Source organism: Pleurodeles waltl, chromosome 2_2 (genome assembly GCF_031143425.1).
Source record: "Pleurodeles waltl isolate 20211129_DDA chromosome 2_2, aPleWal1.hap1.20221129, whole genome shotgun sequence".
Lineage (NCBI taxonomy): Eukaryota > Metazoa > Chordata > Amphibia > Caudata > Salamandridae > Pleurodeles > Pleurodeles waltl.
In genome coordinates this window covers 816585587-816601199 of record NC_090439.1, presented here as the reverse complement: position 1 = coordinate 816601199, position 15613 = coordinate 816585587, and positions in this window count along the sequence as shown.

Sequence of the window (15613 nt, the reverse complement as noted above, 5' to 3'; positions counted from 1 at the left end):
TATTTGCAGAAACGTTACTAATCCGCAATGTGCTGGTATCTGTCTATATTCCCGGCCTAGATAGGTGTGACGCAGTTAACATCCATCCCATGTGGCCTCCTGAAATGGCGGCTGCCTGATCTGTAGGGTGGGACAAGGGGATATGAGGTAACTGCGCTGGTGTTCTACACCGTCGCAGTGGGCGGTCGAAGACTGCGGCGCAATTCTGCATTGGTTAACTTTGGGCCCTATGGGTCTGAGGAGCCAATGATGATGTACGCTGGTGGTGACGGTACACACCGCCGCGAACGTGACCGCCATTTTCTGTCTGTTCACTCACTTGATACCTGACCTTCAACAGGAGAGGACCTACACTGAAAGTGCTGCTGTAACGTGTGTCTGGAAGTGACGATGACGCATGTGTCTGGGGAAAAGGCCCCTGCCTTCACTTCGGAGGAGTTGGAGAAACTAGTGGATGGGGTCCTCCCCCAGTACACGCAACTGTTCAGTCCTCCAGACAAACAGGTGAGTACACTATGAGCATGCTGCATGGGCAATGCCTGTTTTGAGTGGTGTGGATGGAAGATACATGGGGAGGCTAAGGCCTGCATGTGCGGATGGGGAGTGTATGTGCGTCAGGGCATGGGTGGGAACTGGGGGACAATGAGTATGACGGTCCGGACAGGTAAGTCCTTTCCTTTCCCCCTGTACCATTCCTCTAGGTCAGCACCCACCAGAAGAAGGATATTTGGCGTGCCATTGCTAAGGACGTCCGTACCCTGGGGGTCTACCACAGACGGAGCACCCACTGCCGCAAAAGATGGGAGGACCTGCGCCGCTGGAGCAAGAAGACGGCAGAGGCCCAGCTGGGTATGGGCTCCCAATGTGGGAGGGGTGCCTGTCGCACCATGACCCGCCTGATGTTCCGGATCCTGGCGGTGGCGTATCCAGAGTTGGATGGGTGCTTGAGGGCATCACAGCAGCCGCAAGGGGGTGAGTACTCTCTCATGCAACAGACTCAGTGCGCATTATGAGGTGTCATCAGTGGGTTCCCCTAGGCCAGGGCGAACTTGGTAGGCAAGGGCCCTTGTGAGGCAGGCCATTTGGTACCCCAAACCCACCAGTGGTAAGAGCCATCTACACCTAGTCAGGCTCCTATGACTTCCAGGTGTGCAGCAATTGGTCTTAGGCCTCGTACCCCATGGTCAGCTGAAATTTCTAGGAACTGTCAGTGCATGGCGTAGTGCAGAGGGCTGCTCCCTGTGTGTAGTGTCCGCCAATGGTGGCGGTGTTGCATGCAGTGAACATGTCTTCCTTCTGTCTTCCCCCCCTCCTTTTTGTGGCCTCCCTGTTCTTGTGTGATATACCATCATCAGGCAGAGGAGCATTTGCACCGGAGCAGGAGGGAGCTGCAACCCACTTGGCCCTGGAGGGCGAAACAACGGAGTCTGAAGCCACCTGTAGGACAGAGGGCGAGGGGAGCTCCACTGCGGGGGCAGGAGCAGACAGCAGTGACAGCAACTCCTCCTCTGATGGGAGCTCCCTTGCGGTGGCGGGCACCTCTGTGCCCACTGCATCAACAGCTACAGCTGCCACCCCCCCCACCAGCACCGCCCTCCCAGCATCACCTCAGCATGTGTCCCGTGTCCGCTCACCCCCGAGGGTGGGCATCTCCTTCGCCCCAGGCACCTCAGGCCCTGCCCCAGTCAGCCCTGCTGCCCTCAGTGAGGAGGCTATTGACCTCCTGAGAACCCTCACTGTTGGGCAATCTACCATTGTGAATGCCATCCAGGGTGTAGAGAGGCATTTGTAACAAACACATGCATACCTGGAGGGCATTCATTCTGGGCAGGCAGCCCAACAGAGAGCACTGGCTTCAGCACTGATGGCAGCCACTGTCCCTGTGTCCATCCTCCCCCCCTACAACTTCCTCCACCCAGACCCAATCCCCTGTACCTCAGCCTATCCCAAGCACACCATCAGACCAGCATGCACACTCATCAACACACAAGAGTGGACATGGCAAACATAAGCACCACACATCCCACAGGCACTCACACAAGCACCATCCCATGCAGACACACCAACATCCACTGCCTCCACTGTGTCTCCCTCTGCCACACCCTCCTCCTCCCTCCCTGTCTCGTCTCCACTCACACCTGCATGCACTACATCCTCAGCGACTGCCTCCATCACCAGCACGCCCATCACCACACACCGCTCATGAGCACTCCCCACCCCCACTACCATTCACACATCCCCAGTGTCCTCTCCCAGTGTGTCAGTGAGCCCTCCTCCCAAAGTACACAAATGCAGGCACACACCCACTCAATAGCCATCCACCTCACAACAGCCTCCGGCCCATGCACCTTTACCCAAATTCAGCAGACGTACACCTCCTACAACCACTACCTCTACCTCCACTCCCAAACCCCCTCCTTCTTCCCATCCCAGTGTGTCTAAAAAACTCTTCCTGGCTAACATTGACCACGCCAAACTGTACGGCGGAGAAAACTGCTAGCTGCCCCGCCACCATAACCACCACCTGCACCGTCGCAAGCACCACCACCTGCACCGCTCCCGGCACGTCTACAGCCTCAGCGACAGTCCCCAGCCTCTTCCCCAGTGGGCAGCCTTCCGAGGCTGCTGGAGATGTCCTGCTGTGTCCCTCAGCAGGTGCTGACCTGTGCACCGCCGCCACAGACACCGCCGCAAGCACCGCCGCCACAGACACCACCGCAAGCACCGCCGCCACAGACACCGCCGCAAGCACCACCACCTGCACCGCCCGGCACGTCTGCAGCCTCAGCGACAGTCCCCAGCCTCTTCCCCAGTGGGCAGCCGTCCAAGACTGCAGGAGACGTCCATGAGGTATGACTTCCATCACAGTTTGCACCTGCAGGTGGAAGGCGCAGCCGCAGCAGTGTGGGGTATGTCGCTGCCTCCATGGCGTATCATGCTACCTGAATCTCGCAATTCTCGTGGCACGCACACCAAGGTGAGGGAATTGTACCGGCCACACTGCATGTGGAGCACTCTGGGCACCATGCCCCCCCCAGAACCAGTGGGGAAAAGCATCCACTACCTCAGTCCTTGGCACGATAAAGCACTCTGGGCACCAGGCCTCTTCCAGAACCAGTGGAATATCACATCCTCTACCTCAGTCCTTGGCAGGATGAAGAACTCTGGGCACCAGGCCTCCTCCAGAACCAGTGGAGTATCACATCCACTACCTCAGTCCTTGGCAGGATGAAGCACTCTGGGCACCAGGCCCCCTCCAGAACCAGTGGAGACTGTTATCCACTTGAGAGACTGTGGCTTTGAACTCCCCAGGATAAAGCAGTGGGCAAACCACCCACTGGAGAGACTTGAGAGACTGTGGGGGTCATTCCGACCCCGGCAGGCGGCGGGCACCGCCCGCCGGGCGGAGACCGCCAGAAGACCGCACCGCGGTCAAATGACCGCGGCGGTCATTCTGACTTTCCCGCTGGGCGGGCGGGCGACCGCCAAAAGTTCGCCCGCCCACCCAGCGGGAAAAGCCCCAGCAACGATGAAGCCGGCTCCGAATGGAGCCGGCGGAGTTGCTGGTGTGCGACGGGTGCAGTGAAAATCATTATGGGCCCCCAGGGGCCCCACGACACCCGTTCCCGCCATCCTGTTCCTGGCGGTTTTCACCGCCAGGACCAGGATGGCGGGAAGGGGGTCGGAATCCCCATGGCGGTGCTGCGAGCAGCGCCGCCATGGAGGATTCTTTGGGGCAGGGGTAAACCGTCGGGAAACCGCCGGTTGCCCTTTTCTGACCGCGGCTTTACTGCCGCGGTCAGAATTGCCCATGAAGCACCGCCAGCCTGTTGGCGGTGCTTCCGCGGCACTCTGCCCTGGCGGTTTTCAACCGCCAGGGTCAGAATGACCGCCTGTCTCTTTGCACTCCCCAGGATAAAGCAGTGGGCAAACCACCCACTGTAGAGAATTGAGAGATTGTGGCTTTGCACTCCCCAGGATAAAGAATTGGGCAACCCACCCACTGGAGAGACTTGAGAGACTGTGGCTTTGCACTCCCCAGGATACAGCAATGGGCATGGAGCCCCTTCATGCAGCTGGGGCGTAGTGCGTTCATCAGGTTGAGGTGCCCCCCATCCCTCTGAGGTGCCTGTGTATTTTCGATCTGATGCCCCAGCAGCTTTCTCTCCGTTTCGAGTCAGGTATCATGTGTGGGCTTCGCCCATGCATTTTGGACCCATTTGTCCACGGACAATGATTAGTACACTATCTGGACTTGTGTAGTTGGTGTACATATTTGTATATACGGAATTTGGAGTTTTGACTAATGGATTTTTCATGATTACAATCGTTACAATCATTTCCTTTTGTCCTTGTGTTCTTCTAGGGGGCGGGGGGGTGTATACGTAATGTTGCTGCATGTATTTGTGTCTATGTTGTGGGTGAGGGTGAGGGCGGGGGTGTTGCATGTGTGTGTCATTCTCTTTCTCCCCCCCTGTGTTGAAGGTGCAGTACTCACAGTGGTCGCCGCTGTTCATACTCCTTGTAGAAGAGGAGGTAAACCCTCATGAGTAACACCTGAAGTTCGGGCTCCATGGCGTCCTGGTTCCTCGTTGGGTGTCGAGAGGTGAGTGTTTTCCCTTCTGTGTACTGTTTCCGCTGTGCTTTTGATATCGTTGGTTCCGCCCCGGAAAATGTGGCGGATAGGCCTCTTGTGATACAGTGGGAGGTACTTTGTCTTCCGCCTGTCTGTTGGCGGTGTCCGAAGCGCTGTTTGTTTCTACCACCGTGGGGGTCGGGGGGTGTTAAAGTGGCTGTCTATGTTGGCGGTTTCCGCCACGGTCGTAATCCCAGTTTTTTTGCCGCCGGCCTGTTTGTGGTATTACCGCCGCTTTAACGCCGACCGTCAGGGTTGTAATGAGGGCCATTATCTATTGAGAGCAAAACACACCATAACTGTATACTCTGATCATAGAAACTTACAATTTATGAGCTCCGCCAGACTACTAACTCCCAGGGAACTGAGATGGATGCTATTCTTTGCAGAATTTGATTTTATAGTGACTTTTAGACCAGGAGTAGATAATCGTGAGGCCTATGCATTGTCTAGGCAAGATTCTTCGATCACACATACTGAACAAAAACCCATGCCTATTATAACGCCTTCAAAAGTGTTGTGTTTAATAGCAGCCGAGAAGTTCTTTGATCTTATTCGTAATCATTTTCACATCACCAAGTGGCAAGAGTAGTTACATCAAGACACAAAAAAGGTCCATTCAACAAGGCCTATCGCTACACGAATCTCGAGTATTCCTGCCCACTGAGGAGTTAAGAGAGACAGCTTTTTATTGGTTGCATAGTCATCCTCTGGCAGGTCATCCAGGTCCTCAAAAAACACTAGAACTCATGAAAAGGTATTTTGGGTGGCCTACATTTGTTCATGACTTAAAACAAATGTTACAATCATGTGAAGTATGTGCAAGATGCAAAAGCGAACATAGCAAGCCCATAGGTCTATTGATACCTCTACCCGTTCCCAATCATCCATGGGAACATATCTCTATGGATTTTATTACTGGTCTTCCTCAAGTAAAACAATTTACAACCATTTTAGTGGTGTGGATAGTCTTACCGAATATGCTCATTTCATTGCCTGTAAAGGTCTCCCAACCGCTGACATCTTAGCAACTATCATCTTAGAAAACATTGTTTGCCTTCATGGACTTCCAAGAGTCATCCTCTCTGATAGAGGAACACAAATTTCTGCACATTTTTGACAGCAATGGTGCAAGGCTTTACAAATTGATTCGACCTTATCCACTAGGTATCATCCACAAACGGATGATCAAACACAGAGATTAAACCAAACTCTAAAACAATACTTATGATGTTATGCAACAAAGTCTCCTAAAACCTGGCTGGATCTTTTGTGGCTTGCAGAACTGGCTTATAACAACTCTCACCACTCTTCAATAAACTCAACTCATTTCTATGGTTTATATGGGCGTCATTCGCACATTTTGCCAGTTACATTACCTGTTTCCACTCAAAACACTCCAGCAGTCATGGACATGTTAACACACATGAGAAAGGTACATGCACAATTGCAAACAAATCTACACCAAGCAAAAACACAATATAAAATGCAATATGACAAAAAACACCAGCATGGTCCTCAGTATACACACAAAGATAGAGGGGGTCATTCTGACCCTGGCGGTCAGTGTTAAAGCGGCGGCCAACCCGCCAACAGGCTGGCGGTCCAAAAAATGGAATTCTGACCCTGGCGGGAACCGCCAACACAGGCCGCCGCTTTAACACTCCGACCGCCACGGCGGCACAAACAAACAGCGCGGCGGTCACCGCCAACAGCCAGGCGGCAGACAATGTACCGCCCACCCTATCACGACTCACCAATCCGCCAACTTTTCCGGGGCAGGAGCCCCGCCGATAAAAACACGGCGGAAACAGACATTTCCAATGGAAAACGCTCACCTCGACACACTCCACGCGGAATCGGAACAGCATGGAACCGGAACTCCACATCCTCCCAGCCATTGCCTTCCTGCTCATCTTCCAGGATCACAAAGGTCGCCGCAGACGACAACGGTGAGTACTGCACTTACGACACAGGGGAGGGGGGAGGAGGAAAGGTTACGGGCACACACATACCCCACACACCCACCCCCACCCTCACCCCCACCGAAATACCTACACACCAATGCAGATTAAAAAGTCAGAGTGACACCCCCAAACCCCCAAAACAAAAATGCAAAGATAAAAGGCAATGATTGTAAAAATAGAACTATATTATAGCAATAATGAAGTATAGCGAACTTAGCAATATATACAGAATTATTACACATCTAGAACTATATATATACAAGTAGCAAAAGTCCGGCACAGTTTTGCAAAGTTCAAATGTCCGTGGGCCAATGTGCAGCAACACATGGGCAAAGCCCACACACGAGATCGAGTCCATTGGAGAGAACACTGCTGGGGCATCACAATAATAAAATACTGGCACCTCAGGGGGCAGGGAAGGGGGGGCACCTCAGCCACATGAGTCCACGACACCAGATCCACGAAGGGCCTCCATGCCCACTGTGCCATCCTGGGGAGTGCAAAGCCACAGTCTCTCAAGTCTCTACAGTGGGTGGATTGCCCACTGTGCCATCCTGGGGAGTGCAAAGCCACAGTCTCTCAAGTCTCTACAGTGGGTGGATTGCCCACTGTGCCATCCTGGGGAGTGCAAAGCCACAGTCCATCAGGTGGATTACAGAGTCCACTGGTCATGGAGGAGGCATGGTGGGCAGAGTGCCTCGTGAAGCCCTGCCCGACACAGAACCGGGCATGCCAATGGGCCAGCGGTGCTTGAGATGAGGGCCCAGCGGAGCGGTGCTTGACAGGAGGGCCCAGCGGAGCGGTGCTTGACAGGAGGGACCAGTGGAGCGGTGCTTGACAGGAGGGCCCAGCGGACCGGTGCTTGAGATGAGGGCCCAGCGGAGCGGTGCTTGACAGGAGGGCCCAGCGGAGCGATGCTTGACAGGAGGGCCCAGCGGAGCATTGCTTGAGATGAGGGCCCAGCGGAGCAGTGCTTGAGATGAGGGCCCAGCCGAGCGGTGCTTGAGATGAGGGCCCAGCGGAGCGGTGCCTGAGATGAGGGCCAAGCGGAGCGGTGCTTGACAGAAGGGCCCAGCGGAGCGGTGCTTGACAGGAGGGCCCAGCGGACCGGTGCTTGACAGGAGGGCCCAGCGGAGCGGTGCTTGAGATGAGGGCACAGCGGAGCGGTGCTTGACAGGAGGGCCCAGCGGAGCGGTGCTTGACAGGAGGGCCCAGCGGAGCGGTGCTTGAGATGAGGGCCCAGCGGAGCGGTGCTTGACAGGAGGGCCCAGCGGAGCGGTGCTTGACAGGAGGGCCCTGTTCAGCGGTGCCTGTCTTGGCGGGGCCCTGTTCAGCGGTGCTTCTCACGGCGGGCCCTGTTCAGCGGTTCCTGTCTTGGCGGGGCCCTGTTCAGCGGTGCTTCTCACGGCGGGCCCTGTTCAGCGGTGCCTGTCTTGGCGGGGCCCTGTTCAGCAGTGCTTCTCACGGCGGGCCCTGTTCAGCGGTGCTTCTCACGGCGGGCCCTGTTCAGCGGTGCATCTCACGGCGGGCCCTGTTCAGCGGTGCCTGTCTTGGCGGGGACCCTGTTCAGCGGTGCTTCTCACGGTGGGCCCTGTTCAGCGGTGCTTCTCACGGCGGGCCCTGTTCAGCGGTGCTTCTCACGGCGGGCCCTGTTCAGCGGTGCCTGTCTTGGCGGGGCCCTGTTCAGCGGTGCTTCTCACGGCGGGCCCTGTTCAGCGGTGCTTCTCCACGGCGGGCCCTGTTCAGCGGTGCTTCTCACGGCGGGGCCTATTCAGCGGTGCCTGTCTTGTGTTTCGAGTGAACCACACCTGGCCAATACTTCCTGCTCAGTCAGCATCGGACCTTTCCGTTGCGGAGCCCTCCTGTGATGGAGTCCTGGGGCCCTGGGTCTCCTCCGATACCCCCGGAATGGGGCTGGGGGGGCCCTCATGGCCAGGTCGGCTGCTCCCTGCCTTCGGCGCTTTGCTGCCCTTGCCCTCCTTGGCAGACTCTCCGTGGCCCTTGGCTCCCTTACCCAATGTGGCAGGTGACGGTGCAAGGCTACCCTCCTTGGGGGCAGGCGTATCAGGCCTCTCGCACCTGCCCTTCAGTTTTTTGCTCCTCTTCCCAGGGGGGGGGCTGGCTGTGCCTTTGCTGCTGGCCGATGTCCCTGCCCAAGGAAAGGGCGGACTCCAAAAACCAGGCACGACGTTCTTGGGAGTTGCTGGGCTGGTGGTGGCTGAGGTGTTTTTGGAACTCTTACGAGATGGAGGGGGTGGGTCAGGTGAGGAAAAGATGTTCACTTTAGAGAGGAATAGTTTTTTAGGAGCAATGGAAGGGTAGCTGGAGTGGATATGGGAGTGGAGGAAGAGGATGTGGTTGTAGGAGAGTCAAGTCTGGTGTCTTTGGGTGCAGGTGCTTGGGCTGGAGGCTGACGTGAGGTGGATGGCTGTTGGTTGGGTGCCTGCCTGCGTTTGTGTGGGTTGGAAGCGGGGGTGACAGACACACTGGGAGAGGACACAGGGGACGTGTACATGGCAGTGGGGGTGGTGACTGCACGTGTGCGGACTGGGCTGGAGGGTGTGCTGGTGATGGGTGTACTGGCTGATGGTGGTGTGCATGCAGGTGTGAGTGTAGACGTCACAGGGAGGGAGGAGGGAGACGAGGAGGTGGGGGACACAGAGGAGGTAGTGGCTGTTGGCATGTCTGCATCTGTATGTTGCTTGTGTGAATGCTTGTGTGTTCTGTGGTGCTTATGTCTGGATGATCTTTCCTTGGGTGTTGAGGTGTGTGCAGGCTGGTCTGTAGGTGTGGATGGGATAGGCAGAGGAACAGGGGAGTGGGACTGGGTGGAGGGAGTTAGAAGAGGGAGGCTGGAGACAGGGACAATTGCTGCCGTCAGTGCTGAGGCCAGAGCGTTGAACGATCGCTGCTGGGCAGCCTGACCCGAATGAAGGCCCTCCAGGTATGCATTGCTTTGATGCACCTCCCTCTCCACACCCTGGATGGCATTCAAAAGGGTAGACTGCCCAACAATGATGGTCCTCAGGAGGTCAATGACCTCCTCACTGAGGGCAGCAGGGGTGACTGGGGCAGGGTCTGAGGTGCCTGGGGCGAAGGAGATGGCCGCCTTCCTGGCCGTGCGGGCACGGGCCGAAGGCCGAGGGGCTGCTGGGAGGGCGGAGCTGGTGCGCTGGGTGGCAGATGTACCTGTAGTTTCGGTGGGCACGGATGTTGCCGCCACCGCAAGGGAGCTCCCATCCGAGGACGTGTCGGTGTCACTGACGTCTGCACGGGTCCCCGTGGTGGAGCCCCCCTCGCCCTCCGTCTCACTGGTCATGTCGGAGTCCGTTGCATGGCCCTCCGGGGCCATGTGAGATGCAGCTCCCTCTTGCGCCGATGCCACTTCTCCTCCGCCTGATGATGCTAATGCACACATTCACAGAAAAACAAAGAAAATTGGGGGGGGTGGAGAAATAAAGACAAGTTAAGTGCATGCATTGGGGACACCGTTGGCGGAGAGGACAGACACAGAAGCCCCCTGCACTACGCTGCGCACTTGGGGTACACTACTTATTCACTGGGACATGCCCTACAAGCCTATGGGCGACAACTGCCCACACAGAATACACAGGTCCATGAATAGCGTTACTAGGCACCCTACAGAGATGGGGGGCGGGGGCACAGGACCATACCTCACGGAGGGGCCTAGCCTACAGAAATCGCCCTGGCCTAGGGATACCCACAGCCCTCCTCCCCCACCCAGGCACCTCCACTGCACGCAAATATAGCTGAATGTGCTGGTACTCACCCCCTTGTGTCTGCTGTGATGTCCTCAAGCGCCCATCTAAATCGGGGTAGGCCACCGCCAGGATCCGGGACATCAGGGGGGTCAAGGTATGACTGGCACCCCTCCTAGCTTGGGAGGCCATCCTCAGCAGAGCCTCGGCGGTCTTCCTGCTCCTGCGGCGGATGTCCTCCCACCTCTTGCGGCAGTGGGTGCCCGTCTGTTGTGGACCCCCAGGGCCCGGACGTCCTTGGCGATGGCACGCCAAATATCGATCTTCTGATGGGCGCTGACCTATGTGATATGTACAGGGGGGGAAAAGAAACACCATCACTTTTCTGCATGCTCGATGTGAGTGGCCCCCCTCCCCAAACTTGCCATGTGGCACATGCTCTCATCTGTCGTGCCATGCATTCGTAATTCGCTCCCCTCCCCTCCATCGTACATCCACCCCACTCATCACTGGCATTGCCCACTATGCATTGGCCACCGCGTACTCACCTGTTGGTCTGGAGGACCGTAGAGTAGCGCATACTGGGGGAGGACCCCGTCCACGAGCTTCTCCAACTCTTCGGAACTGAAGGCGGGGGCCCTTTCCCCAGTCGCAGCAGCCATTGTCACTCCAGACCGAGGTCACAGCAGCACTTGCAGTATAGGTCCTCTCCTGTGGATGCTCAGGTCTCGTGTGATTAAGCAGAGAGAAAATGGCGGTCACGCCCGCGGCGGTGCGTACTGCGGCGGTGCGTACCGCGACCGCCGACGCACATCGTCATTGGCTCCTGAAACCCATAGGGTTCAATGTTAACCAATTCTGCTTTGCGCAGCGGTCTCCGACCGCCTACTGCCACGGCGTGCCACGCCAGCGCAATGACCTCACTTCACATTGTCACACTTCACAGGTCAGGCAGCCGCCATTTCAAGGGCCCACATGGCTTAATTCCTACTGCGTCACACATGGCTAGGCCTTACATCGACACTCATACAAGCCATTCAATCCAGATAGATTTGTGTACTGTGCAGGCTGTGGGAACTTACCTGTGGGTTGATTGACTCTGTGCTCCATGTTGTCCTTCCTAGGCACCGTCCGCTGGGACTTGCGAGGAGACGGAGGAATGTTCCCGTGTACAGACCGCTGGTGGACCTGTCGAAAATGGAAGAACGACATGTCATACTCACCTACAGACTCAACACTGCCACCATACAGGAACTGTGTGCCCAGCTGGAGCCAGACCTGATGTCACCCATCCGCCAACCCACAGGGATTCCGCCTCTAGTGCAGGTGCTGTCAGTACTCCATTTTTTGGCTAGTGGATCATTTCAAACTACAGTGGCCATTTCATCTGGGATGTATCAGCCTATGTTTTCAAAGGTATTGTCCAGAGTGTTGTCTGCCCTGATGAAATACATGCGGAGCTACATCATATTCCCTGAGGTGGGTGACTTGCCTACAGTGAAGGGTGATTTCTATGCCCTTGGACACATTCCCAATATCATTGGTGCCATTGATGGTACCCATGTGGCTTTGGTCCCCCCAAAAGACAATGAGCAGGTGTACAAGAACCGAAAAAGTTATCATTCGATGAATGTCCAGGTGGTCTGTTTGGCTGACCAGTACATCTCCCATTTAAATGCAAAGTTCCCAGGGTCAGTGCATGACGCGTACGTCATGCGAAATAGCAGCATCCCTTATGTGATGGAACAGCTACAGAGACAGCGTGTGTGGCTAATTGGTGACTCTGGTTACCCCAACCTGCCTTGGCTATTGACCCCAGTGAGGAATCCCAGGACAAGGGCAGAGGAACGGTACAATGAGGCCCATGGGCGTACTAGGAGGGTGATTGAGCGGACCTTCGGGCTCCTGAAGGCCAGGTTTAGTTGCCTGCATATGACAGGTGGATCCCTAATGTACTCACCAAAGAAGGTGTGTCATATCATCGTGGCCTGCTGCATGCTTCACAACCTGGCTTTGCGACGCCAGGTGCCTTTCCTGCAGGAGGATGGTCCAGATGGTGGTGTTGTGGCCGCTGTGGAGCCTGCGGAGAGTGAAGAGGAGGAAGACGAAGAGGACGACACAGACAACAGGGACAGAGTGATACTGCAGTATTTCCAGTAACACACGGGTAAGAATCTACTCCTGCATTTTATTATATCTTTAACAGTACTGGCTCTCTACTGTCTGACCTTTCACCCCAATGTATGGTAACTTAGTTGTGAATTTGCCTTCCTATTTCAGTGATCTGGTCCCCACGGAGTGCCCTCTGGTTTATTTCCCCATGGACTACCGCTGTGTGACACTGGTATGTTGTCATCACAATGTAATTGGACATTTTTGGTTGGTTATATCGAATACATTTAGTTTAAAAAAATAAATAGCAGAATCCAGATGGTTTTTGTTCAATAATTGTGTTTATTGAAGTGCAAAAATTGGTGTATAGTTCAAAAAGGGTGATGGGTCATGGTGGAGGCATGTCCATGGCAGAGTCCAGAGTCTCGTTCGCACAGGTGCATTGTCCATATGCCTGTGGAAGGTGGAGCAGGGGCAGTTCTAGGTTGGACAGGGTGAACAAGTGGGACAGTGGGATGACATCCGGGGGGATCTGTGCATGGCGGGGGTCTTGACATCCTACTCTGTCTTCTTCCTAGGTCTCAGGCCTTTCTTGTGTGGTGGTTCATGTTCTGCAGGGGGTGGGGTCCGGGTGGCACGTCGCTGTTGTGTCGGGGCCTCCTGACCACTAGCGCCGGCAGAGGTGGTGGGCTGTTCTTCCTCCATGCTAGTGGCAGGGGCCCTTTGGGGGGCCACATGGTCCCGCAATGTGGTGACAATCTGGTTGAGTGCCACCACGATTGTACCCATTGCGGAACTGATGCTGCGCAGTTCTTCCCGGAACCCCATGTACTGGCCCTCCTGCATGGCCTGGATCTCCTGGAACCTGGCCAGGACCGTCGCCATCGTCTCTTGGGAGTGGTGGTACGCTCCCATGATGGTGGTGAGGGCCTCTTGGACAGTGGGTTCCCTAGGCCTGTCCTCCCTCTGTCGCACAGCAGCCCTCCCAGTTCCCCTTTGTTCCTGGGCCTCTGTCCCCTGGCCGGTGTGCCCACTACCACTGCCCCCAGGTCCCTGTTGTTGTTGGGGTGGTGGGTTGCCCTGGGTGCCCTGTAGTGGTAGACACACCGCTGCTTGACCTGTCCTGGAGACAGAGGCATGGGCCCGCTGGGTGGGTGCTGTGCTGGGGTTTCCAGAGGGGGGTAGGTCTACTGTGGCCTGTGGCTGCCTGAGGGGAACCGACTGTCTAGAGGTCCCCGATGGTCCGGGCTGGTCATCAGGTTCTAGGTCGACAGAGCTGCTGTCATCACTGGGGGCCTGTTCTGGGGGTGGGATGGACATTTCTGGACCCTCCGGGCCGGTGTGTTGGCGTTCGGGCCCTGCAGGGGTAAAAGAGTATGGTTATTGCTTCTGTGTGTGCCATGGCGTGCGATTTGTGGGTGCCCTTGTCCCCCAGTGCTGGCATTCCCTTGTGGGAGGAGTTGTGAGGGTGGTTTGGGGGGGGATGGGTATGTGCAGTGGTCATGCTTAGGTGATGGGTGTCCATGGTTTGTGTTGGCATTCAGGGGTTGGAGTTGGTTTGGGTGGGTTGTGCTGGTGAGACATTAGCAGGGAGGATATGTGCTGGGGGGTTGGGGGTGAGGGTGGGGGTGTGGGTAGGCATGCTGGTGGTTGGGGGGTGAAGTAGTTGAGATTAGACTTACCAGAGTCCATTCCTCCGCCTACTCCAGCGAGGCCCTCAGGATGCAGGATGTTCAAGACCTCTTGCTCCCATGCTGTGAATTCGGGTGGAGTGGGTGGGGGTCCGCCGCCAGTCTTCTGCACAGCGATGTTGTGTCTTGACACCATCGCCCGCACCTTCCCCCGTAGGTCGTTCCAGCGCTTTCGGATGTCTTCCCGATTTCTGGGATGCTGTCCCACAGCATTGACCCTGTCGACGATCCTTTGCCATAGCTCCGCCTTCCTGGCTATTGTGGTGTGCTGCACCTGTGTGCCGAAGAGCTGGGGCTCTACCCTGATTATTTCCTCCACCATGACCCTGAGTTCTTGGTCCGAGAACCTGGGGTGTCTTTGGGGTGCCATGGGGTGGTGTGGATGAGGTGTGGGGTGGTGTTTGTGGTGATGAGTGTAGTGGTGTGTGGTGTTTTGTGCGTAGATGTAGTGTGGGGGATGATGTTGGGTTCCTGTGTGTGTTGTGGTTTGCGTTCCCTGTGCTCTCTCTCTGTGTATTGCGCCTTGTCTCTGAATTTCAATTTGTGGGGGTTTGTGGGTGATGTGGGTGTGTGTTTTATATCGTATTGATTGTGTGGGAGTGGTGTTTGTATGTGTATCAGGTGTGTGTATTTGTAATTGTCCAATGTGGCAGTGTTTTGTAGATGTGTGTGTATTTTGACCGCGGCGGTGTGTACCGCCAATGGGATACCGCGGTTGAAAGACCGCCGCGTGGATTCGTGGGTCGTAATGGCATGGGCGTATTTCTGTTGGCGTGACGGTGGAGGTTTGGTCATCTCCAGTTTATCGCTTACGCTGATGTGGCGGCCTTCAGTGGAGGTCGGGTTTTTGGCGGTTTGCCAGTTGTGGGTCAGAATGACCCTGGTGGGTTACCGCGCCCGCGGTGGTGTTATGGTGGTCTTCTGACCGGCGGTAACTGCCTTTTACCACCAGGGTCAGAATGACCCCCAGAGTTTGGTTATCCACGAAAAACTTTGTATTAAAAAATAAAAATATGTTTCATCCAAAATTCATAGGGCCCTATGAAGTTCTGCGACAAGTGAATCCAGTAACATATAAACTAAAATTGCCATTGTCCTTGAAAATTCATCCGGTGTTTCAAACTTCACTTCTTGAACCTACTTCGCCCTGAAGTGTCACACAACCTCTATTAGTCCAAGGTCATTGGGATTATGAGGTGCGATCTATCTTAGACTTTAGATATCGTGGGTCTTCCCTTTGGTACTTAGGGGGTCATTACAACCTCGGCGGTCTTTTTTCAAGACCGCCGAGGGACCGCCGTGCGGAAGACCGCCTGTGCAGGCGGTTTGCCGCTCGGCCTATTATGACCGTTGGCAGCTCTCCGTCCCTTTACGGACGGAGAGCCGCCAACAGCCATACTGGCGGGAGGCGGGGAAGTGGAGGTTGCTCCACCTCCACCGCCACGCCAACAGAACACCGCCCAGCAAATCACGTCCTGTGATTCGCCG